The sequence below is a fragment of the Nicotiana attenuata genome, unplaced genomic scaffold (assembly GCF_001879085.1).
Source record: "Nicotiana attenuata strain UT unplaced genomic scaffold, NIATTr2, whole genome shotgun sequence".
NCBI classification, from domain to species: domain Eukaryota; kingdom Viridiplantae; phylum Streptophyta; class Magnoliopsida; order Solanales; family Solanaceae; genus Nicotiana; species Nicotiana attenuata.
In genome coordinates, this window is record NW_017673068.1 from 33,552 (window position 1) to 57,577 (window position 24,026).

The window sequence follows — 24,026 nt, forward strand, 5'->3', positions numbered from 1 at the left end:
ATTCTTTCAACAATTTCATAGAAACTAAGGGAAAATTATACAAGCCGAACAGTCTACAACTTTTAGGTGACTTTCTTCTTCTTAGGAGGAAGCACATTCTCCTTTGAAGGTAAGAATTGTTATAATCTGTGACAACCTAGTTGTAGCTATTAAAGTTGCTTTATCTGATTCAAGCCCCTTCAAAAACCCGTGCAAAAGAAATTACTAGGACTGAAGAGAAAATCTTCAATTTCTTCTTGACTGCAGAAAAGGGTTGAAAAAATCAGTAATAATAAATGAATTTTACCAATATTTTTCGACTTCTTTTTTAGATCTAGATTCAAACCTAAAGTTTCAATGTCATAAATGGTGAGTTTCGACGTTTACCATCAGCTTCTTCAAACTAATAGCAGTATAATTTAGATCTAAACACAACAAACAATACAAAATCAGATTTCAATAATATAAACCCCAAATCAATCATTGAACCAAAGGACATTCGAACCCAGACATGGAAATAAGCTTCGAAACCCTTCAATGGAGGTGCAGCCTTCCAATTCTTCAAATCAACACAATGAAGAACCATTTCAAAAAGGTTTAATCTATATTCCATTAGCTTCAATCGATTTCAATACAAAATGCATTAGATTTCTTTTATGATGAATGAGAGACAGAGAAAGAGCAAGAACTCAATTTCTTTTGGGTACCGGGTAATAGGGCGGGGTGAGTCTAATTTTGTAAAAATAGCACGGTCTAGCCAGTTTTCGGACTGGTCATTCAAAAATAGCCCGCATTTACCAAGTCAATGAAAAATAGACACTATTTTGCTGCAACAGAGACCGGTCCAGCATAATATACTGTAGTTCGGTGCACCTGTGTATGAACTTCCAGCATATTATGCTGGAACTCCAACACAAGGAATGTTCCAGCATAATATATTGAAGATTCGAGCACTTGTGTATGAACTTCCAGCATATTATACTGGACCGGTATACTTTGCTGGAACTCCAGTATATTATGCTGGAGTTGTAGTGTACTTATGCTGGAACTCCATCATATTATGCTGGAGTTCCAGGATACTTATCCCGGAACTCCAGTATAATATGCTGGAGTTCAAGTATACTTATGCTGGAACTCCAGCATAATATACTGGCGTAGTTTTCGGGTTTTAAACAGTGTTTTCGCTCAGATTTATCTTTACATGAAAAGTGGCTAAATTTCGATTTCTTTTGAAACTGGACTATTTTTGAACGACGACTTATAAATCTGGCTATTTTTTAATTTCTCCCTCTAATTTTAGACCAAATGGACCAACAACTTTAGATGCATGTCAAGTGTCCAGTCTGTTAAGTTAGCGGTATATGTGTTTGAATAGTAAGACAGTAGGAGTTCTTTTAATCCAATAGTATAACGAAGGATAATTTTAAATAATTTCTAATAGTAGAGGAGTATATCAGGACCTTTTCCGATTTAGTTTTCCAAGAAGTAGGCTGGAGATTCTAACTAAACGTTACATCTTGATTGACATTATTTGCACGTGCTTCAAAATCTTTCGTTTATTGTCATGATAGTGTATTTAATTACGGGGAAGTACCTATGTATTTTACCAATCAATTATAGCTTATGTTCTTTTTTCTTACCTATTTAGGCTATTTTGTATATAATTTGAAACTTCTTTTCATCTATTATCAGGGTATTAAGAAGATGTCCGAATAAAGACTTCGGACCTGATCCATGTTGAATATATGCCGTTCCCTAAGAAGTGGAACATGAAATGTAAGTACACTTCACCTTGAATGTTTAATTTCTATTTCCTTTGCTCATATATGTTTTGGTGTTGCAACTGTCGCCCAGATGCCGGAACCAATTCCGGAACTTAAGTAGTGGGTCGAAAGCCTAATCACAGAGACCCTACTCCGAACGTTCCTGGATGGAGTTGTCGAAGGGCCAATGGGAGGCCCGTAATCATGGTAGGTTTCTTCCCTAGAATGGCTATTGCCTACGCTTCTTCTCGAAATTGCTCATCCCTTTTCTTTTGTAGGTCTCGGGAAGGACATTACGATGAGAACACTATTTGGTGATGAAGAAGTCCTTCCCCAACCACTTGCTCCAAAGCAGGCCCAGGAGAAGAAGAGGAAAGAGGCTCCGAGTCCCTGGGGCCCAGAGAAGAAAAGACCGGCGAGGAGACCTCGCAGGCCCGGGGGGTGCCGTTACTATGTCTTCGGAATCAATCCGCCGATTAAGGGATGAGTTCGAAAAAGAGTAGGAAGAAGATAAATCCTAGCTGTGGCTCGTGCTCGGGTTGGTGCTTCGACACAAAAGCCCCCGAATCAGAGGAAGTTGACGAGGGAGCTTCACCAGAAGTTCCGGAGCCAGAAAAAGTCGAGGCCGCTCCGTCCCAAACTGGGATGATCGAGGAAGAAACCAGACGCGAGGCTTCTCGAATAGCTGAAGATGTCCAGAGGGACGATCTCGGAGTGATTGATATCTCTAAGTCCCCTCAATTTTCGGATGCTATGATCCGCGAGGCTGCTAACTTGGTAGGTCATTCTTGCGAGGGTCTTTAGGGGGCAGTCGACATCCACAACTTCCTAGATGGGGTGGAGTTTGAAGCTTTGGGAGCTATCACTGATTTTGGTGACTTGTCAGTGCAGAAGAAAATAACGTCACCGGACGTCGCTGGGTCTTCATCGAGACCGAAACTGGTGGACTGGTTCCCGGCCCCTAGTGCTAAACCTGATCGTAGGCGTACCATAGTGCTTACTGTCCCGGAGGATGATCGGTTCTCCCCCCCCCCCCCATGGGGATCGCTAGCTACCTGAGATGCTTGGTGACCAAAGAAGACCAAGCCCCGATGGATGCGGTGGGTGCCGCTTGTCTGTTCAACGAGGCTCAGCACGCTCTAAATCAGGTAACTTCGAGGGCCATTCCATTATCTTTTTTAAACTTTGAATTGTAGATAATTCTAACATTTTCTTCCTTACTTGTAGGCTTCGGTGGTTCATCACTAGGCCTTCCTTTGAATTCGGGAGTAGTGCAAGGCTGAGGTTTGGGACCTCACTGAGAAAAGCGATACTACAAGCTTCTTAGTGAGAAGCTTCAGGCAGATTTGGTGACGGCTCGAGATGAGCATGCTGAGATGGCCGAGCAGGTATTCCAAGTGCTTCGCGATAGTAAAGATGAGTTGGAGATAACAACTAACGATCCGATTCTGTAGGTTCGACAGAGGCTCGAACAGATCAAGGACCTTCAGAGACAAATAGATGAAATACGAGCCGATGCCGAAAATTTCAAGGGGTGCATGGACATCTTAGCTTCAAAAATGGAGGCCGTCCAAGAAGAGCTAGAGTCGGACGAGTCTCAGCTTCGGTCTGCAAGGGAGAAAAACTCGGCGCAAGCCACGTAAATCGAAGAGCTTCAGTCCCAAGTGGATTCAGCCGTTTTTGATAAGGCGAACTTGGCCAACAAACTTGAGGTGGCCAAATCTGAGGCGACCATGGCCAATACTAAAGCTGATGCTAAAGTGGCCCAATTTAAGGTTGACGTCGAGGCCATCCAGGCGAAGGCCAGGAGTATGGTGGATCATGCGAAATGGCAAGCTCGAAAGGAAGCCCCCGAGGAGGTTCAGGCTCAAGGATTTGATGATGTGGCCAAACTCGAGATTGCCAAAGCAGAGGAGACTAGAGCCTGGAAGCTGGCCTATCCTGAGGAAGACCGAGAGCCTAAGCGGATCCGAAGATGGGGAAGATCCCGAGAATGGAGATGCTTCCTCCGACGAAGACCAGGCTACTTAGGCCTTTGTATTTTTTGCTTTCTTTTGTATCTTTTTCGAGGCTATTTTGACCATCGTATATTTTGTATTTGGCCGATCGGCTCTCAAACTTGTCCTTTGTTTTACTGCTTGTATTCACAAAGGTCAGAGTGCAATAGCACAAAACAACTTAAGTTGTATAAGTTTGAACAAATCCTGCCTTAACATTGTTTAGTTTTGAGGCACTTTGGATTCGGTGTCATCGGGAAATTTTCTCCCGAAATAAGTGATTTCAAAATGTAGTTTTGCCGAGGGTTAGCCTTTAGAACCGGTTATGTAAATTTCGAAGGACTATTTTTGTTACGATTTTCGGTCGTCTTCGAGACGTGGTGTAGTCCAATGGGCTTGCTTCCCCCAGTTATCCAGGCTTGCCTAAGATAACAGCCCCCAAGTGGGTATGGCCGTGGCCTTTAATAGCTAGATCTATTTCGAAGTTGTTTTCCGAACACAACCCCCAAGTGAGGGAGTGACTATCTGAACTTTGATTATAATCGGCCCTTGAGCCCATTTTCTTAAGAGATCAGAAGTATGGGATTGTGAAGTGGAAATTTTTCCAAGACATACGATAGTTGCAAGGAAAGTACTTCTCTTTATTCTTGTCAAGAATAGTCACACATGCGTACATGTTTTATGTTAGGGCTTGAGCAATCTATGTGGGCACGGTTCGTTTTGACCGTTTGGCCCTTACAATAAATCCTACCTATCGAGACCCTTCCATTTCGGAATAATTTCCTTGCTAGAACAATTTGATATCCGAGGGTAACCCCCCCCCCCCCCAGTATTCGATGTTGATTGTAGAGAAATCTCAAATACTGTAAACACAGTCTTTGATACCGATTCATGATCGGCCTTTGATTATAAGTTAGCACGATCATTGTTGCCTCGTTAAAAACCTTGCCGAAAAACCCAATTGGGGCAAAAATTGTTTAAGGGAAAAAGAGCGCAACGCGTGCTTTCAGACCTAAAGACTTCGTGATGCTCCTTGTCGATAACCTGCAAGTGTTAGTTAAAAAAAAGCAATTGAAATGGGGTCATACCTCAGTAGTAATATCATTTAAGGTGAGTTACGTTCCAATTGTTCGGTAGTTGTTCTCCGTCCATTGTTCCGAGCTTATAGGATCCTTTTCCCTGTGATCTCGAGAATCTGGTACGACCCTTCCCAGTTCGGACCCAATTTCCCTTCATTTGGATTTCGGGTACTTAACGTGACCTTCCTCAGTACTAAGTCCCCGATGTTAAAATATCGGAGGTTGACCCTTCGATTGTAATACCTTTCGATCCGTTGCTTCTGGGCAGCCAATCGAACAAAGGTAGCTTCACGCCGTTCATCTAATAGCTCCAAACTTGTATATATGGCTTCGTCATTCGATTCCTTTGTCGTATATCGGAATCTGATGCTTGGCTCCCCGACTTCGACCGGTATTAAAGCTTTGGCGCCATAAAACAAAGAGAACAGGGTGGCCCCGGTACTGGACTTTGAAGTTATGCGATACGCCCAAAGGACTTCCAGCAAGTTCTCTCTCCATAAACCTTTGGCGCCATAAAAAAAAAGAGAATAGGGTGGCCCCGGTACTGGACTTTGAAGTTATGCGATACGCCCAAAGGACTTCGGGCAAGTTCTCTCTCCATTTTCCCTTGCGTCGGTCAACCTTTTCTTGAGGTTTTGGATTATGGTTTTGTTGGTTGATTCGGCTTGCCCATTCCCACTAGGGTGATAAGGTGTTGATAAGATCCTTTTGATCTTATGGTCTTCGAGAAATTTGGTCACCCTGTTGCCGATAAACTGTTTTCCGTTGTCACATTCAATTTCGGATGGTATTCCGTATCAACATATGATGTGGTCCCAAATGAAGTTGATAACTTCCTTATCCCTGATCTTATGGTAGGCCTGTGCTTCAAGCCACTTAGAGAAATAGTCAGTCATAAATAAAACAAATTGAGGCTTACCTGGTGCCGATGGGAGAGGGCCGATGATGTCCATCCCCTACTTCATGAACGGTCATGGCGATAAAACCAAAAGCAGCAGCTCCCCGGGTTGATGAATCATCGGAGCATGTATTTACATTTATCACATTTTTGCACAAACTCCTTCGCAACTTTTTCCATATCAACCCAGTAATAGCTGGCTCTGATTACCTTTCGAACCAATGATTCGGCGCCTGAGTGGTTCCCGCATGTGCCTTCGTGGACTTTCCTCGAAACATACTCGGTATCTCCCGGTCCTAGACATATTGCTAGCGGACCGTCGAACGTCCTCCTGAGTAAGGTTCCATTTTCGGACAAGCTAAATCGAGCTGCCTTTGTGCGCAGGGCCCTCGATTCCTTTGGATCTGAGAGAAGTTTTCCGGTCTTCAAATATTCTATGTACATTTCTCCAATCCCAATTCAAGCTTGTGGAGTTTATTTCTGTGTGACCTTCTTCTACTACCGACCTCATAAGCTGTACGACCGCCCTCGAGTTGAGCTCATTGTCTTCGATCGACGACCCTAAGTTTGTGAGGGCATCAGCTTCGTTATTTTGATCTCGGGGCACGTGTTGCAAAGTCCATTCTTTGAAACGATGCAACGTTGTTGATACCCAATTTTTCCCTACCTATTTTTTTATACTCAAAATATTCTCAAAATAGCATGTATAAGCATGCCCAAGAGTTTTGGTATTTTTTCCTAATTTTTAAAGCTTTTTAAAATCATTTTTATTATTTGTTTTAGCAGTACAAAATCCAATAATTATTCCCAAAACTATCATTTTGGTGAGTAATTTATTTCCATCCTCATATTTACATCACAATATAATTAAGGTGATTTTTGCATATTTTTTATAAATTTATTTGATATTTCTAAGCTAAAATTGCATAAAATTGCAATTATAGCCTATATTGCGATTAATAGCATTTTACAATTATAAAATTGCTCCCAGTATTTTTAGATTAACATTTATATATTACTAATTAATTCCGTGCTTTTAATTTGTTTTTAAAATTATTTCAACTATTTTAATTAAATTAAAAAGGGAAAATTGGCTATTTAATATATAGCCCATCTGCATTTCAATTATAGCCACATTACAGCCCCCAATTTAAACCCAATTTCAACCGGCCCAATTCCTAAAATCAACCCAACCCCTGACCCAATTAAATTACCCGACCGGACCCCCCTTTTTAAATCACAACCGTTGATCTAAAAGATCAACGACCCAAACACACCCTTTCCTTTTTAATTTACCAAACCCCCCAACCCTAATTCATTTTCTCCTAACCTGCCGCCCTTGAATCCCCTTCCTCTCCCATTCTCTCTGCAAACCCTAGTCGCCGCCACCCAAGCTAACCCTAATCCCTGCAATTCTCGCCGGTTTCCATGGCTTCTCAGGCCATGAAACCCTCATACTCACCTCCTATCGCTCATGTGTGCTTGGTATTCGAAGGTTTGAGGCTAGACCTCAAAGGTCTCCACCCAGACCTCCGCCGACTTGAGGTTTCCGACCATCTCCGGCCTGGCTCCGGCACATCTTGACCTCCTAAGCCTGTTTCCAGTCTTATCCGACTTAGATCGGACGTTTTCGAAGCCTTTCTCATTCTAGGGTTCACCTGTTTCCAGTCGAGGTTTTTCTTCGATTCTCTTCAGATCTGTGTGTATTCATGCTTTACATTGAGTTTTTAAGAGGTTTCCCCAACTTTTCATTAAAATTTTTACTTTCAAAGTCACTTCTTTCTTAGGGTTTCTGAAAAATGCTTAAATGTTTTTTCGACTTTTCTTCTCCCTTTCTTGTGTATGTTTGTCTCTGCTATGTTCTTATGTTTCCTTTTTCTTTTTTACTATGTTTGCCATATTTTTTTCTTCCTTCTACCGTATTTCTATACTATGTTTCTATGCTATGTTTTCACACGCTATGTTCTGCTACTTGCCTTCCACTATGACTTGATTATGCTTCACCTATTGTATTTTCCTACCATGTTCATAAAGTGTTCTTACTATGCCTGCTTAAGCATATTTTCCTCTACTGTTTCTTCTACTCTCATTGTGTTTCGAATTAATTCCCTTACACTGTTTGCATTGAACATTCTACTATATCTGCTTGTTTTCTCTTCTTTGCATTTGATTCAAGTCGAAAACCCTAGGATTTGGGGTTTTTGGCAAGTTTGGTTTTGTGTGTTTGGACTAGGGTTCTATTTGAGCCCTGGACTCTCTCAAACTCACTTTGGAATCCATGTACTGAGTTTGAATCCTTTTGTGTATGAATTTTTCTACACTAAGACTCTTCTGATTAGCATGACAATCCTTTTTATATGTGTGTTAAAAAATTTTTTCGAAAGGTTTTCCAACTTGTGTTCAAATCAGAATCCTTTTTGGGGGTTAATTGATTACTACTGATTCTTCTTAAGTAAAGCCTCTCTTTACCTTTTTCTGACTTGGTTCATTCATACAAAATTTTCGACTCTTGATTGCCTGGCTGTCAATTGATTTCCTTTCCTTAATTTGCATGACCGTGTACTGTCAAAACCCTTTCCTTAAATAACTATTATGTATTTACCCTTCTTGCATTACTTTGAAAAGTGTTTAATTAATCCCTTTCCTTATTTACCTTGCCGTTTGAAATCAGAATCCCTTAATTAAAGGAAAACCTTGTGTGATTGATTTTCAAACTATTTTCTTACCTATTTCTGCCTCTTTTCTGCACTATAAATACATGACACAATTCTAAATAACACACACACACGATTAAGCATAACGAAATCACAACTCTCTTCTAAACCTATACTCTTGTTTCTTGACTGCACTTTGGCTCTCATAAGTCTACTGTTTCTCCTTACTTGCTTCTTTGAACTGGTATGCTCTAAGATTAATTTCAGCATCTCTCTAATGTGTTTATTTACAGTCCCTGTATCCATGCCTGCCTTCAATTCTCTGCAAAGTTAATTTTAAAGTATCTATATTCTTTGCCTGTTCTTTCTTTGTTTCTTGCCGCTAGTATAAACAATTGCTCCCATACCCCCATTCCCCTATATGTGCTGAGTTAAGGTATGGCCTGGCAGCATCCCAATTGCTGTCCAGGGCTGAACCCGGCCTTCAATAAGGTCTTAACTCCCCAATTCGAAGGCTGACAGGCTAGTCAGGGGCGTGCCAGCACCCCAGTTGCTAGGCGTGACCATCAGCCTGCCCTGGCTCCCCCCTAATTCCTTTTCATTGCACTTACACTTACTCATAGTCTCTAAGTTCTGCCCCCCTCCTATGAGCCTTGCCTTGGGACCTTGAGTTCCCTCTGAACTTGGACATTTGAGGGCTTGCCCTTCCACACTGCACTATAATCTGATTCTGCAATGATATTTGGGGTGTAAGCATTGCCTGGAACTGTTGAAGTTCCTTGGAACTTTGACACATCCTAAATAAGAGAAAGGCTTTGAAAAATCCGATCCAGGAAGTTGGTTTATCTCATATTATTAGACTCTGAGTCTGGATTAGGCTGATTAGATGTAGATGTAATCACTGATGTAATTTTTTTATTTCCTCTGATTCATTTGGTCTGTAATAAATTCTGTAATAACTACTGGGGTATATAGTGAAAAGGGATGGGATTGTATGCATGACAAAGGGTAGAAATCATGTTTATAGGATATTTACTTTCAAATTCTGCATCTCACATAGAAATCATGTTTTAGGATATTTACTTTCTAATTCTGCATCTCACATAGAAATCATGTTTATAGGATATTTACTTTCAAATTCTGTATCTCACATAGAAATCATGCTTTAGGAGTTACTACTTTCAAACCTCTGCATCTCACATAGATACCATGCCCATAAATCGTTGCTGAAATTCTGCATATCATATAGATAATATGCCTATTGGACTTCCTGCATTTTGCATATGCACCTGTCACTAGGCAAATCTGCTTATAAGATTTAAAATAACCAATTACATATAGATGACCTACCTATAGGATCTCTGCATGACAATAAACAGCGGTAGAATCAGTAGCACCTAGAAAGCATGCCCATAGGAGCTATCAACTAAATCTGAATCGCCCACTCGCTCTTAAGTCCAAAATCAGTGGTAATTTTAAACATTCGCAGAGCTTACAACCAACAATTCTTTTTGCAATCAGTTTATTCCTCCGTTCCTGAATTAATAGATATCATGCCTATGGTCCCGTTTAACACACAGGCAAATAGTTGAGTAATTAACCAACTGTCAGTTTCGACAACTACATCTAAGCAGGACTAATTTGGACTCCCTATCTGGGAAATATGTGGTAAATCAACTTTTCCTAAGTTAATTTTAATTAAAGACCTAACCAGTATTTGTCAGTCGTGCTAAATAAGTTGCTTTTTTAAATGAGGAGGCCTATTTGAGCCCTTAATTGCTACTAGTTCCCCTTTAATTATTTACGTGTTTTGATTGTCGCCCTTGCTTTTTTACCTTTTAAACTCTGAAAAGCCTAACTCCCTCCTCTTTTAGGATTAGTAGTCTCAAATGCCTCCGGGATTGATAGGTGGGACGGGTAATAGCATGCAGTAGGTAACGATACCATTCCGCGCTTAATACCTTAACGGGGTGGGGAGGGTAGACATGGAGATGATGATCACACGATAACACCATGCGTACGATTGGCTACCAGTGTTGTGTGGATGATCCATGTGTTTTACAAACCTAGGACCCCTTTCCTTTATGTAACTTTGTTATTATCAATAAAATTCTGTCTTTGTTTCAGCCACCCAAAACTTTTCTTTAATTTACTGCACTATTCTTGTCTTCTAAATTTCATTTCTTTTATTGGACGTTTTCTTAAACAAAGTGTGTGACCACTTAGATCTTAATTTCAATATGCTTGTCACGTACCTATTTGCAACATTTGTCTGCATTTAAAGTCACAACATAGCATGGCCGGGAACCACACTAGTGGATCTTGAGGGGTGCCTAACACCTTCCCCTCGAGATAATTTCTAGCCCTTACCCGAACTATGATTTTCCAATTCAAAACCCTTAGTGTCCTAATGCACTTAATCATTAGGTGGCGACTCTTCAAATCCAAAATCCCAATTCCCAAACGGGAATAGAGTTGTCTTCCCAAATGTCGTAAACCCGATTTCGCGAGGAAAAGGGGGCGTCGACAGCATGGCGACTCTGTTGGGGATTCTTTAGGCTTTTACCACTTCATGTTATATGTGACTTCATTGTTTTCTTTTGTTGCTTTGTTTAATGCCTTTATCCGAAACTGACTTGGCTTCTTGTTTCTTTTTCTTCAACGCTTTCATTTACTGTTTTCCTTCAATACCATTGTAATTTTTGAGCAATTATTGTAATCATTATGAACCTGAAAATACGTGACAATTTGTAATTGCATCTTCAACATCATATTCCACTCGTGCCAAACAAATACCATAGCAACGCTTAATGAGTGGTTGCGCTCTTCCGAATATTATTACCCCCTAAATTTGGCAAAGGCATATTTGCGGTAAAACCAGTCGATCAGCGGTGCAGTCGACGGTTCCGTGCCTTTCCCTCTTGAGTTGTCCGCTCAAGGGTACCGGTCTAGCACCCCATAGAAACCTTATTCTATTTAACTGTTCATGCATCGCTTTCAAACCTAGTCGAGTCAGTTATGCTGTCCACATAATGACTCTTTACGATAGCCATGTCCAAAGTCCACTGGGTTCCCCTGGAACCCAAACGGACAACACCATATTCTGTGCATTTATTTGGAGAACTAAATGCCATTATGCTAATTATTGATTTAAATAGTCGAGTCCGGTGGGGTAAGGGACTAACACTTTGTTTTGCAGAAATGAGGCACGAAATCCCCAGGTTCGGCATGGTAACCAACATTCACCCAAGGTTGCTAAGTTGGTGGGAAGACCTTCATTCCAGTGACCGGACTCTCGTCCGCAAGTATTTAGGGAACTTACCTTCTCTTTTGGAAATTCAACCTGACAACAAAATCATAGAGGCTGCGACCTTATTCTGGGACAGTGATAGATCAGTATTTCGATTTGCGGACTTAGAAATGACCCCATTGCTCGAAGAAATAGGAGGGTTAGCCGGTATTCCTTGGGAGACTCCGGGTTTGCTCATGCCAGAAAACCGCAAGGGTAGGGGTTTCTTCAAAATGATGGGGTTGAAGAAAAACTCAGACTTGACTTGTTTGAAGGACTCCTATATTCCTTTCGACTATCTGTACGAGAGGTACGACCATAGCAAGTCCTACCGCACCTATCCAGATGAATTCGCCCTCACATCATTGGGGCATATCCACAGGAGGGTTTTCGTCTTTATATTCTGCTTCTTGGGAATGATAATGTTTCCAATGAAGAAGGCTAGGATCCATACCAGACTAGCCATGGTCACCAAGACATTAATGGAAGGGATTGGAAGGCAGTCTTTCAGCATAGTGCCCATGATTGTTGCTAAGATCTACCGAGCCTTGGAGAACTATCAACGAGGGGCCAGTCACTTTGAGGGTTGCAACTTACTACTCCAACTCTGGCTTATAGAACATCTCCAAAGGGGTCAATACCGTCAAAAGCTTCCACGAAGGCCGTGGAACAATCATATAGCCTTCCACCATCCCAGGAGAATGAACTATATGCCCGACATGTTTGCTCAGCCGGGAGACGCTCGAGGATGGGTAGAGTTGTTTGAAAATTTGAAAGAAGACAAGGTGCAGTGGATGTTCGAACGGTTCCCCACTGAAGAATTCATCATCCGCTCTCGGGATGCTCCATTCCTCATACTCATTGGTCTGAGGGGAACTTATCCCTATGTCCCTCTCCGAGTCATGAGGCAGGCGGGGAGAAAGCAAGTCGTACCAAAGGTCGAAAAGATGAGTCATTTCAGGGCTGATTTCCAAGATGACGATAGCCCATACAAATGTCAAGCTCAACACATATGGAATAGCAAGATCATCCTGGAAAAGGATTCCATAGAGCCTGACAGATACCATGACAGTTACACCCCATACTATCCAGGTTGGCTAGAAGAAGATCATGCTGGGTTAGGACAGCCCGGGTCTGTTCGAGGTCACACGGTCATCGACGAGAGGGCTGAAATACAGGTTAAATACAACCAGTTGCGCAAGAGGATCGGGGAGTGCGAGAGTGAACATCAGGAAATTCAAGAAGCAAATCAAAAGTTGATCGAGGAATGGAAGGACATGGCTGTCAGCGCCAACAAGCGTCTAGGGTATTTGGAGCAAGGGTTGGTAGAGCTGGAAGGGAAATTCATCCAGAGGATCGAGAATTTCCAAAACGCTGAGGGAAATGAAGGAGGACAATTGGCTAGGGCTTATCTACTGCTGGGGCTGCGTTAGCTGGTGAAGCTGTTCGATGGAGCTAAAGATGCCGAGTCTAGGGAAGGTCCTTCTGGGACCAAGTAGTTAGGAGTCTCTTTTCTTTTTCGCTTTAAAATGTAATAAGGCCAATGGCCATTACTGACATTTTACTTTATGGGATTTGTCTTATTTTTATCAATAAAATGAGGCATTTAGCATTATAAGTTCTCCAAATCAACTTGTCGCTAGGCCTACCTCGGGCACAACGAGGCACCCAATTTAGGACACGATTTATATTCTTATACTATGTGTTTAAATATTGCAATATTTTTCTCAGAATCCGTACTAACTTGTTACCTTTTTGTTTTTACTTTTATTTTTTATTTCCCCTCCCCAAAAGGTTAGTTCGTGCACTCTGGTATCATCATCCTACTCCACAAGATCTAAGGGCCCTCCACCTCCTCCTTCTCCAAGTCCTATCAAAAACAAGAGCAAAGAAAAAATGGAAGACTTGAGCAACATCAGGAAGGAGAACTCAGTTGAAAGGGTAGAGGTTCCTCAGGGTATTCAGGTTCCCAAAGAAAGTGCCGCCCAGCTCGAACAGAAGCTACTGAAATTTCAAGAAGAACTAGACCAAGTTCGGAACTTGGCAAGCTTGTCATTCTCCCTCACTACTCTAGACGTCAACTTTCCCAATGCTCAAAACCCCATACCTCTACAGAACATCCCGAAGCCGCAAAAACAACCCGCTACTCATCAAAATTGCAACACATGTCACAACAACACCCCACTCCTCATCCTTGAACCACCAAATGATCATCCCAACCACACTCCCATCTATGTGGAAACCCTACCACAATACACTCAACCCATTACAAACACACCGGAGTCTGATGACAAAGACTCTCTCATCAAGAACCTGTCTGCCGAGCTCAAGAAACTGTCTAGCCGAGTCCAGGGTATTGAAGGAAACAAAGGTATTGAAGGGCTGGATTATGAGGATCTTTGCATTCAGCCAGACGTCGAACTTCCCGAAGGGTACAAACCTCCTATGTTCGAGATTTTTGACGGCTTGGGGGATCCTAGAGTCCATTTGAGGACATACTGTGATAAGCTGGTCAGCGTAGGAAGAGATGAAAAGATTCGCATGAAGCTCTTCATGAGAAGTTTGAAAGGCGATACGCTATCTTGGTACATTAGCCAAGATCCCAAGAAGTGGACAAGCTGGGTAGGAATGGCGTCCGATTTCATGGACAGGTTCAGATTCAATACAGAAAATGCGCCAGATGTCTTCTACATCCAGAATCTGAAAAAGAAACCTACTGAGACATTCCACGAGTATGCTACTCGATGGAGATCCGAGGCTGCTAAGGTCAGGCCGGCCTTAGAAGAAGAACAGATGAACAGATTTTTTGTCCGAGCTCAGGATCCGCAGTATTATGAGAGGTTAATGCTGATAGAGGGCCAGAAATTCTCCGACATCATCAAGCTAGGAGAAAGGATTGCGGAAGGCATTAAAAGCGTTATGGTCACTAATTTTGAGGCATTGCAGGCTACCAACAAAGCCCTATAATCTGGTGGCACGTCCAAGAAAAAGGATGTGAGTGCCGTGATGGTTGCACAGAGAACCAAGTCCCCAGTAAAATACCAAGCCTACCCGGTACCTCCTCTCACATATCAACCTATCCCTAATTACCAAGCACCCCGCCCTCTTACCAAGTTCCACCACCGACTTACCAATCATCTCCATCCCCCACATATCAACCTACCTCACCAAGATATTCCCAACCCGCACCCGTCTACCAAGCCTATAATGCTCAGCCCTCTCACTATCAATCACCTCCCGCCCGCCAAAACTTCCCTAGACCTCGACCAAACTTCGACCGCAGACCCCCCAAACAATACACCGCCATTGCCGAACCAATCGACCAGCTGTATGAAAGGCTTAAAGCTGCTGGTTACGTCACCCCAATCCCTGCCATAACTCCAGAAAATCCTTCCCAATGGGTCAATCCGAACAAAACCTGTGCATACCATTCCGGCATGAAAGGGCATACCATTGATGAGTGCCGATCTCTGAAAGACAAAATCCAAGCTCTAATCGACGACAAAATCATCGTGGCAAAGGAGCCTGCTCCTAATGTTCGCAACAATCCCTTGCCTGATCATAAGGGTGGAGGTGTGCACATGATTGAGGTAGAAGATGATTGGGACCCCAAAGGGTCAATTGGATTAATTGCCGAAGGTGACGAGCCCAAGAAACCGACGGTCACACTAAATCCGATTGTAGTCCAGATCCAGCCCTCTGGGGATGCTGAAGTGAACATGTCCATACCACTTGAGTTCGAGGCACCTTCTTCTGCAAAGGCGCCAAGACCGATTGAGGTCGAGTTTGGATCCCCAAAGGCACCTGTACCATTTGAAGTTGCTGTGTTACCTCCAAAAGCAAGGGTATAGCACCATTCCATATGAAGGCCATTCCTTAGGATTACACCTCCGAGGCGAGAAGGAAAGGGAAAACCAAACCTGGAGAAGCAATTGCAGCACAGGGTATGACCGTAACATTTAGCTGAATCAAGTAAGCAGGCCCCTAGACGGCATATTGAAACTGGGTCTGATGATCTCTGCCAGAAGATACAGGCAAAAGAATACTCAGTTGTTGATCAACTAAATAAAACACCAGCGCAGATCTCTATTCTAGCTCTACTGCAAAGCTCTGATGCACATAAGAACGCCTTGATGAAGATACTGAGCGAGGCATATGTACCCAGCGATATAACTGGAGGAGAAATGGCGAACATGGTGGGGCAAGTATTGGAAAGTCACAAAATCACTTTCCACGAGGATGAGTTGCCCCCTGGAGGTTTAAGCCACAACAAAGCGTTGCACATCACTGTGCAATGCGAAGACTATTTCATCACCAGGACTTTGATTGATGGAGGGTCCAACCTCAATATTTGTCCATTGGTACCCTCAGAACATTGTGGAAGAGTCTACATGAGATCAAGGATGGGGCCATCAACGTCAAAGCCTTCGATGGTTCCCAAAGGTCCACTATTGGGGAAATCAGTTTGTGTCTGCAAATGGGACCGACTTGGTTCGACGTTGACTTTCAAGTGATAGACATCCCAGCGTCTTACAACTTACTAATGGGACGACTTTGGATCCACGCCGCTGGAGTTGTAGCATCAACCCTGCACCAGGCAGTGAAGTTCGAATGGAATCACCAAGAGGTGATTATTCATGGCGACGGTAGTAATCCCATATACAGTCGCCAAACCATCCCAGCGATTGAAGGAAGAAGGAAGCTAGGAGCAGAAACCTACCATCACATTGAGCGAGTCAACGCCGTAGACAAGGACAAGTGGTGGGATAACAAGATCGAAAGTATACTGAATTGGTGTGGATACGAGCCTGGCAAGGGGCTCGGCAGGAACCTCTAGGGAATCACCGAACCTATCAAGCTGAAGAAGCATGGTACCACTTTTGGTTTGGGATACTAGTATACCTGGGAAGAATTCAAGGACTGGTCGTCACCATGGCGCAGTCCCTACTACCCACTGGAGCATCCGATACCTCGCCTGGAGCAGACTTTCCAGCCAGCAGATGTCATATATGGGTCAGAAGAAGAGGAAGCATTAGCAGCAATGAGGAACTTGTTCCTGGAGGATGATAATATGGACTGTTATGTCATTTTCGAGGAGGAGGGGGAGGAAGGCCCTTCCATACAAGCCGTGAGCCGGGGAGCGCGCCTCAATAATTGGACCATTAGAACCACCAAGGCCCGGAAAGCTTCGGGGTAGCAAGGCTGAACAAAGCACTATGCATTATCTTTTACTTTTTCGCTAGTTGATTTCCTTTCCGTACTTTCTTTAAATTTCGAAAAGAGCTCCGATATTCAAAACAATTATGGAATTTATCAAAAGTATTTCAGTTTCTTATAAATCTTGCTCTTATTATTTTCTCTCTCATTTACTTTATTTACACAGCATTACTATTACTTATCTTGATGAACCGACGAATGTGACATGCGACGAGATAACGCAACAAACGGGATATAGACTCATAAGAGGATGAAATACCAGAAGAGGTCGTTAAAGAGGTTGAGGACTTTGTGAATAGGCCTAAATCTAACTTGGACGAAACTGAGGTCGTCAACTTGGGGGATACAGAGAATGTCAAGGAAACGCGCATCAGTGTTCACTTGTCACCGTCAGAAAAGGAAGAGTACGCGGAGTTCTTAAAAGAATATGAGGAAATATTTGCCTGGTCGTATGATGATATGACCGATCTCAGTACATCTATTGTAGCTCACAAACTGCCAACAGATCCAACATGTCCGCCGTAAAGCAGAAGCTCAGAAAGTTCAAGCCAGACATGAGTTTGAAGATCAAGGAAGAAGTCACCAAACAAGTCAAAGCCAAGGTCCTCAGGGTAGTGGAATATCCAACATGGTTAGCCAACATTGTGCCAGTCCCAAAGAAGGATGGGAAGGTCAGAGTTTGTGTCGACTACCGGGACCTCAACCGGGCCAGCCAGAAAGATGACTTCCCCCTGCCAAACATACACATTCTAATTGACAACTGCGCCAAGCACGAGCTGCAGTCATTTGTCGATTGTTTTGCTGGGTATCATCAGATATGGATGGACGAAGAAGACGCGGAGAAAACGGCTTTCATTACACCGTGGGGGATGTATTGTTACAAGATGATGCCGTTTGGATTAAAGAATGCTGGGGCCACCTACATGAGGGCCATGACTACTATTTTCCATGACATGATACACAAAGAGATCGAGGTGTATGTAGACGATGTCATCATCAAATCCAAGAAAGCCACTGACCACATGGAAGATCTGAGGAAGTTCTTCAACAGATTGAGAAGGTACAACTTGAAACTGAATCCCGCCAAATGTGCATTCGGGGTTCCTGCCGGAAAACTGCTTGGGTTCATCGTAAGTCGACGAGGGATAGAACTAGATCCATCAAAGGTTAAGGCCATTCAAGACTTGCCACCGCCAAAGAACAAGAAAGAGGTTATGAGTTTCTTGGGGAGACTCAACTACATCAGCCGGTTCATAGCCCAGTCCACTGTCATTTGTGAACCAATCTTTAAAATGTTGAAGAAGGACGCCGCCACTAAATGGACTGATGATTGTCAAAAAGCCTTCGACAGAATCAAGGAATACCTGTCAACGCCGCCAGTTCTGGTTCCGCCCGAACCGGGCAGACCGCTCTTGCTCTACCTTGCAGTATTGGATGGAGCATTCAGTTGTGTTCTGGGGCAACACGACGAAACAGGGAGAAAGGAGCAAGCCATCTATTACCTCAGCAAGAAGTTCACTCCATACGAGGCCCGGTACTCTCTATTAGAACGCACCTGTTGTGCTCTGACCTGGGTGGCTCAGAAGTTGAGGCATTATTTCTGTGCCTATACCACTTACCTCATATCAAGAATGGATCCGCTGAAATATATCTTCCAGAAGCCCATGCCCATGGGCAAGCTAGCCAAATGGCAAATCCTACTGAGTGAGTTTGATATCGTCTACGTGACTCAGAAAGCAATCAAAGGACATGCACTATCCGATCATCTTGCCGAAAACCCCGTGGGCGGAGAATACGAGCCTCTAAAGACGTTTTTTCCCGATGGGGAGGTTTCTTTCATAGGAGAAGACCTTGCAGAATCCTATGATGGCTGGAGAATGTTTTTCGACAGAGCAGCAAACTTTAATGGCGTTGGCATAGGAGCAGTTCTAGTATCAGAAACAGGTCAGCATTATCTGGTGTCCGCCAAACTCAGGTTCCCGTGCACCAACAACATGGCCGAGTACGAATACTGCATCTTGGGGCTCAAGCTGGCCATTGACATGAACGTTCAGGAGTTACTAGTGATTGGGGATTCCGACTTGCTCATTCATCAGGTTCGGGAAGAATGGGCAACCAAGAACTCCAAGATACTCCCATATTTGCATCACGTACAAGAATTGAGGAAGAGGTTTACAAAGACAGAATTCCGGCATGTTCCCAGAGTACAGAATGAGTTCGCCGATGCATAGGCCACTCTATCATCCATGATTCAACATCCGGATAAGAACTTCATTGATCCCATCCTAGTAAAAATCCAGGATCAACTCGTCTACTATGCTCATGTCGAGGAAGAAGCAGATGGAAAACCATGGTTTCGTGACATTAAGAAGTATCTGTCAACAGGAGAGTATCCAGAACTTGCAAACACTACTCAAAAGCGCACACTGCGGAGGTTATCCAATCACTTCTTTCACAACGGAGGAATCCTGTACAGGAGGACTCCCGATTTGGGACTACTAAGATGTGTCGAAGCAAAGGAAGCATCCGGGTTGTTGGAAGAAGTTCATGTAGGGACCTGTGGTCCGCATATGAATGGTTTTGTCTTAGCCAAGAAAATACTCCGAGCTGGTTATTTCTGGATGACTATGGAGACAGACTCCATCCATTATATTCGGAAATGTCATCATTGGCAAATCCATGCAGACATGATAAAGGTGCCTCCTAACGAGCTCAATGCAACAAGCTCACCATGGCCGTTCGCCGCTTGGGGAATGGATGTCATCGGACCTATCGAGCCTGCCGCATCAAACGGGCACAGGTTCATTCTAGTGGCAATTGATTACTTCACCAAATGGGTTGAAGCAGCATCGTATAAGGCAGTGACCTAGAAGGTCGTGGCAGACTTTGTCCGCGATCGTATCATTTGCCGATTCGGCGTCCCAGAGTCAATCATCACTGAGAATGGTTCCAATCTCAACAGCGACCTGATGAAAGCAATGTGTGAAACCTTCAGGATCAAGCACAAGAATTCTACAGCCTACAGACCTCAGATAAATGGAGCTGTAGAAGCAGCCAACAAGAACATCAAAAAGATACTAAGCAAAATGATAGAAAAACACAAGCAGTGCATGAGAAGCTATCATTTGCTCTATTGGGATACCGTACCACCATCCGCACATCAACTGGGGCGACTCCTTATATGTTGGTTTACGGCACCGAGGTAGTCATCCCAGCCGAAGTAGAGATTCCCTCCCTGAGAATTATGCAGGAAGCAGAACTTGAAGATGCAGAATGGGTAAAGAGTCGCTATGAGCAATTAGCCCTTATAGACGGGAAAAGACTGAATGCAGTTTGCCATGGTCAGCTTTATCAGAATAGAATGACCAGAGCCTTCAACAAGAGAGTCAGGCCAAGACAGTTCGCGCCAGGGTTCTAACCGGAGGAGCCCTCATACTCGCAGAAATGGATGGAGAAGTCTGGCCAAAGCCAATCAACTCAGATGCAGTCAAGCACTACTATGTGTAATCTTTATGCTTTCCTATATGATGTATTTGAACTACGCCTGACCTGATTCCCGTTTAAGAGGGGATACGTAGGCAGCCCTATGGGTTCGGTCACAATTCAACAAAATTTTCATTTCCCCCGACATTGGAAACTGGGGCAGAATTTTGAGGAGGACCCTCAAAATTTCGAAGTTGATTTTCAGCCATTTGTCGCACGCAGCCGTCAGAGGCACCAGCCCAGTAAACTGGGGTAGAATTTTGAGGAGGACCCTCAAAATTCCGGAGCAAAAGCGGTTGCAATATCTTGAACCACGTCACAGTCGTCGGTTCTTCTAAAAAGAAAATCGTTTTGTTTGTTATCTATTATGTATTTACATTATATTTTTATCATATTTTATTAAATCATGCATGGCTACTATCAAATTGCTTTGTTTTGAGTAGGACGAGCGTAGTCAACGGGAAGACGAACTAACCTTCCCCCCCTTGACAAAACTCACAATCTTTCTTTGAATGCAGGCACCCCAAAAACATAGAATCATCGGATACGATTACAAACTCACACTTTTCAGGAATACAATTCTCAGGATCATCACCCATTTTCAAGCGCTATTCGCACGCAACATCCCCAGCAGCCACAAGGACAATCAACTATCAGCTATCATCTATCAGCTAAGAGATTTCGTTACTCTTCACCTTTATTTCTGCATTGCATAAGGCTACCTTTCTGCCTTCCGAGACTAAGCATTGTCTCCATATGCATTTTCTTGCATTGCATAAGGCTACTTTTCTGCCTTCCGAGACTAAGCACTGTCTCCATCCTGCATTTTCTTGCATTGCATAAGGCTACTTTTCTGCCTTCCAAGACTAAGCATTGTCTCCATCCTGCATTTTTCTTGCATTGCATAAGGCTACTTTTCTGCCTTCCGAGACTAAGCACTGTCTCCATCCTGCATTTTCTTGCGTTGCATAAGGCTACCTTTCTGCCTTCCGAGACTAAGCACTGTCTCCATCCTGCATTTTCTTGCATTGCATAAGGCTACCTTACTGCCTTCCGAGACTAAGCACTGTCTCCATCCTGCATGGCTGAAATATCGCCAACTTCATTTAAATCTCTATATCGGCTGAAGGATCGCCATTTATATTTAAATCTTTACGTCGGCTGAAAGATCACCAGTTTTATTTAAATCCTGCATGGCTGAAATATCGCCAACTTTATTTAAATCTCTATATCGGCTGAAAGATCGCCATTTATAGTTAAATCTTTACGTCGGCTGAAAGATCGCCAGTTTTATTTAAATCCTGCATGGCTGAAATATCGCCAACTTCATTTAAATCTCTATATCGGCTGAAAGATCACCATTTATATTTAAATCTTTGCCGGATGAAATATTGCCAACTTTATTTAATCCTGCATGGCTGAAATATCGCCAACTTTATTTAAATCCCTATGTCGGCTGAAAGATCGCCATTTATATTTATGCTCTACATCNATTATTTAGCGACAATTAGGTAATTGCCACTAATGAATTATTTAAGCTAAAATATTAGCGGCACATGACCATTAGCCAGTAAAAGATATATTTTTAGCGACAATAAAAACAATTGCCACTAAAATCCCTAATTGAATTATATTTTTTATTATTTTAACTTCCCCTCCATACATTCTTTTCCTCCAATTTTTTGGGACAGTAAATTACATTCCCTCCAATTAGAAAACCCTACAATATAAAAAAAGGAAAAACCAAACCCTGTAATTAGAATGATACAGAAGACGCCTATAATTAGAACGATACAGAACGACGAAAAACCTGCGCGTTAACAGCATCGCTGCAAAATCCTCCGCCCTGCCACGGTCTCCGGCCATCCCAGGTCGTTCTCGATCGAGTTATATATAATTTTCGGTTGATGCTGCTCGATTATTATCATTCTTCTCTGTCAATCTTCTCCCTCTCATTCGTCTTCAACTTCTGTTTCGTGTAGGTTTCAAGATTTATTGCAGAAAGCCTTCGTCTCCTTCAATTTCTGCTCTTATTCAGCAAAAGTTTTTGCTTACCAGGTTCCAATTTTGATTTTTGATTTTTGATATCCAACTACAGCCTTTTGGGATTAGTGAAAGTATAGCTTTTTCTGTGTTTACTATGTCGTTTGTGATATCTGGTTGTTGTTAGATTGATAGTCGATTGATTGAACTGATTCCTCCTCTATTACTCTCTTGTTTTTGAATTGGTTCCTCTGTTTTCAAGGCACTGTTATTTTTGTGATTTTTCAGAAATTTTCTAAGTGTCAGTTGATGCATATTGATATTTTAGTTGAATGCCGGTAGTTTGCTTGTATTTATTATGTCTTCAATGAAAATTTGCTTTATTTTAGAGTATTTGGGAGGGTAAAGAAAAGTTGTTGTGGCTGTGGATAGGCAGGGGGTAGTCTGTTTGTTATGAGTTTGGTGACTTCAGTAATACGCACTTAAAATGTAAAGATTGTTGGAATAAAGTGAGTTGAGCTTTTAGTTTTCTCTAATAATAAGGGAAGGTCTTTATGCATCAGTAAATGAAGAACTGAAGCAACAAAAAAGATTCTACGCCGTAGTCACAAAATGCAAAATGCCTCTTTTCAATAGGAAAGAACAGATAATATGTACTTGTACTTATTAGTTTTAAAGTGCACTATTGTAAACTTTTGTAATTCGATTAACATCGGAAATTCCATATCAGTTCTGCGTAAGTATAAGAATTGGTTGTTTTCATATATTTCATTATCTTGTTCCTGTCAATGAGATGAAACAGTGATCTGCTTAAGCTATTAGCATATCTAGTACATGAATATTATATGGTACAGAAATTACAGCACAGACTCTTTGCTCTCTCGGTCGTTAACTAATGAAATTGGCAGATAACTTAGGTCCGCCCCGTTGCTACACTTGAACCCCTACAAAAGATTTTCACTATTTCCTTAGGTAATTTCTGATTGTCATACTCATACAAAGAAATTATTAGCTCGAAATAATTGTGCGAAAATAGAGTTAGCCTGCAACAGAATTGTGAGAGTGGAGGCTGATGTTATTGACGCTGTAACTGTTAAACTTCCCAACCTTGGTGTCACCTTGTTGCCCATGCAATTCAGACAAATTAAAGGTCCAATGGAAATAATTAAGTTGGTTGTTACAAGTCAAGGTGGAGCCTTGTCGGGCACGCTGAGCACTGTGGTCACGAGAGGAAGGTTTGTCTTGCGTATAAAAGGATTTTTAATGGGAGAGTGCTTATGTCTATTTCTCCTGTTAATGAACTTGTTCGATCTATGTTTAGGTTGTAATTTAAGACGTGGAACATAGTGATGTTAAATGTGGAGAATGTCATGCTCATCTCATTACAGATATCCGTTTTAGACCAAACTCAATGGTGTTTGCAACATCCTCTTTTGACAGAACTGTGATGTTATGGGATGCAGCCAAGGTACTACCTCTGTTTTCCATACCAAGTTCTTGGCAAATGAGTCTTTCAGTTATTTCTTTTACAAGTTCCATCCATCTCAAAAATTGCAGTCAACATAGTCAAATCAACCAGGATATGTATTCACTAGTTGTAACTTCTACGATTTCGTCATTCTTGGTTAACATTATTTCTTCTAATTTCTGTGCTATTATTATCCTGATTGTTTTCCTTTTACTT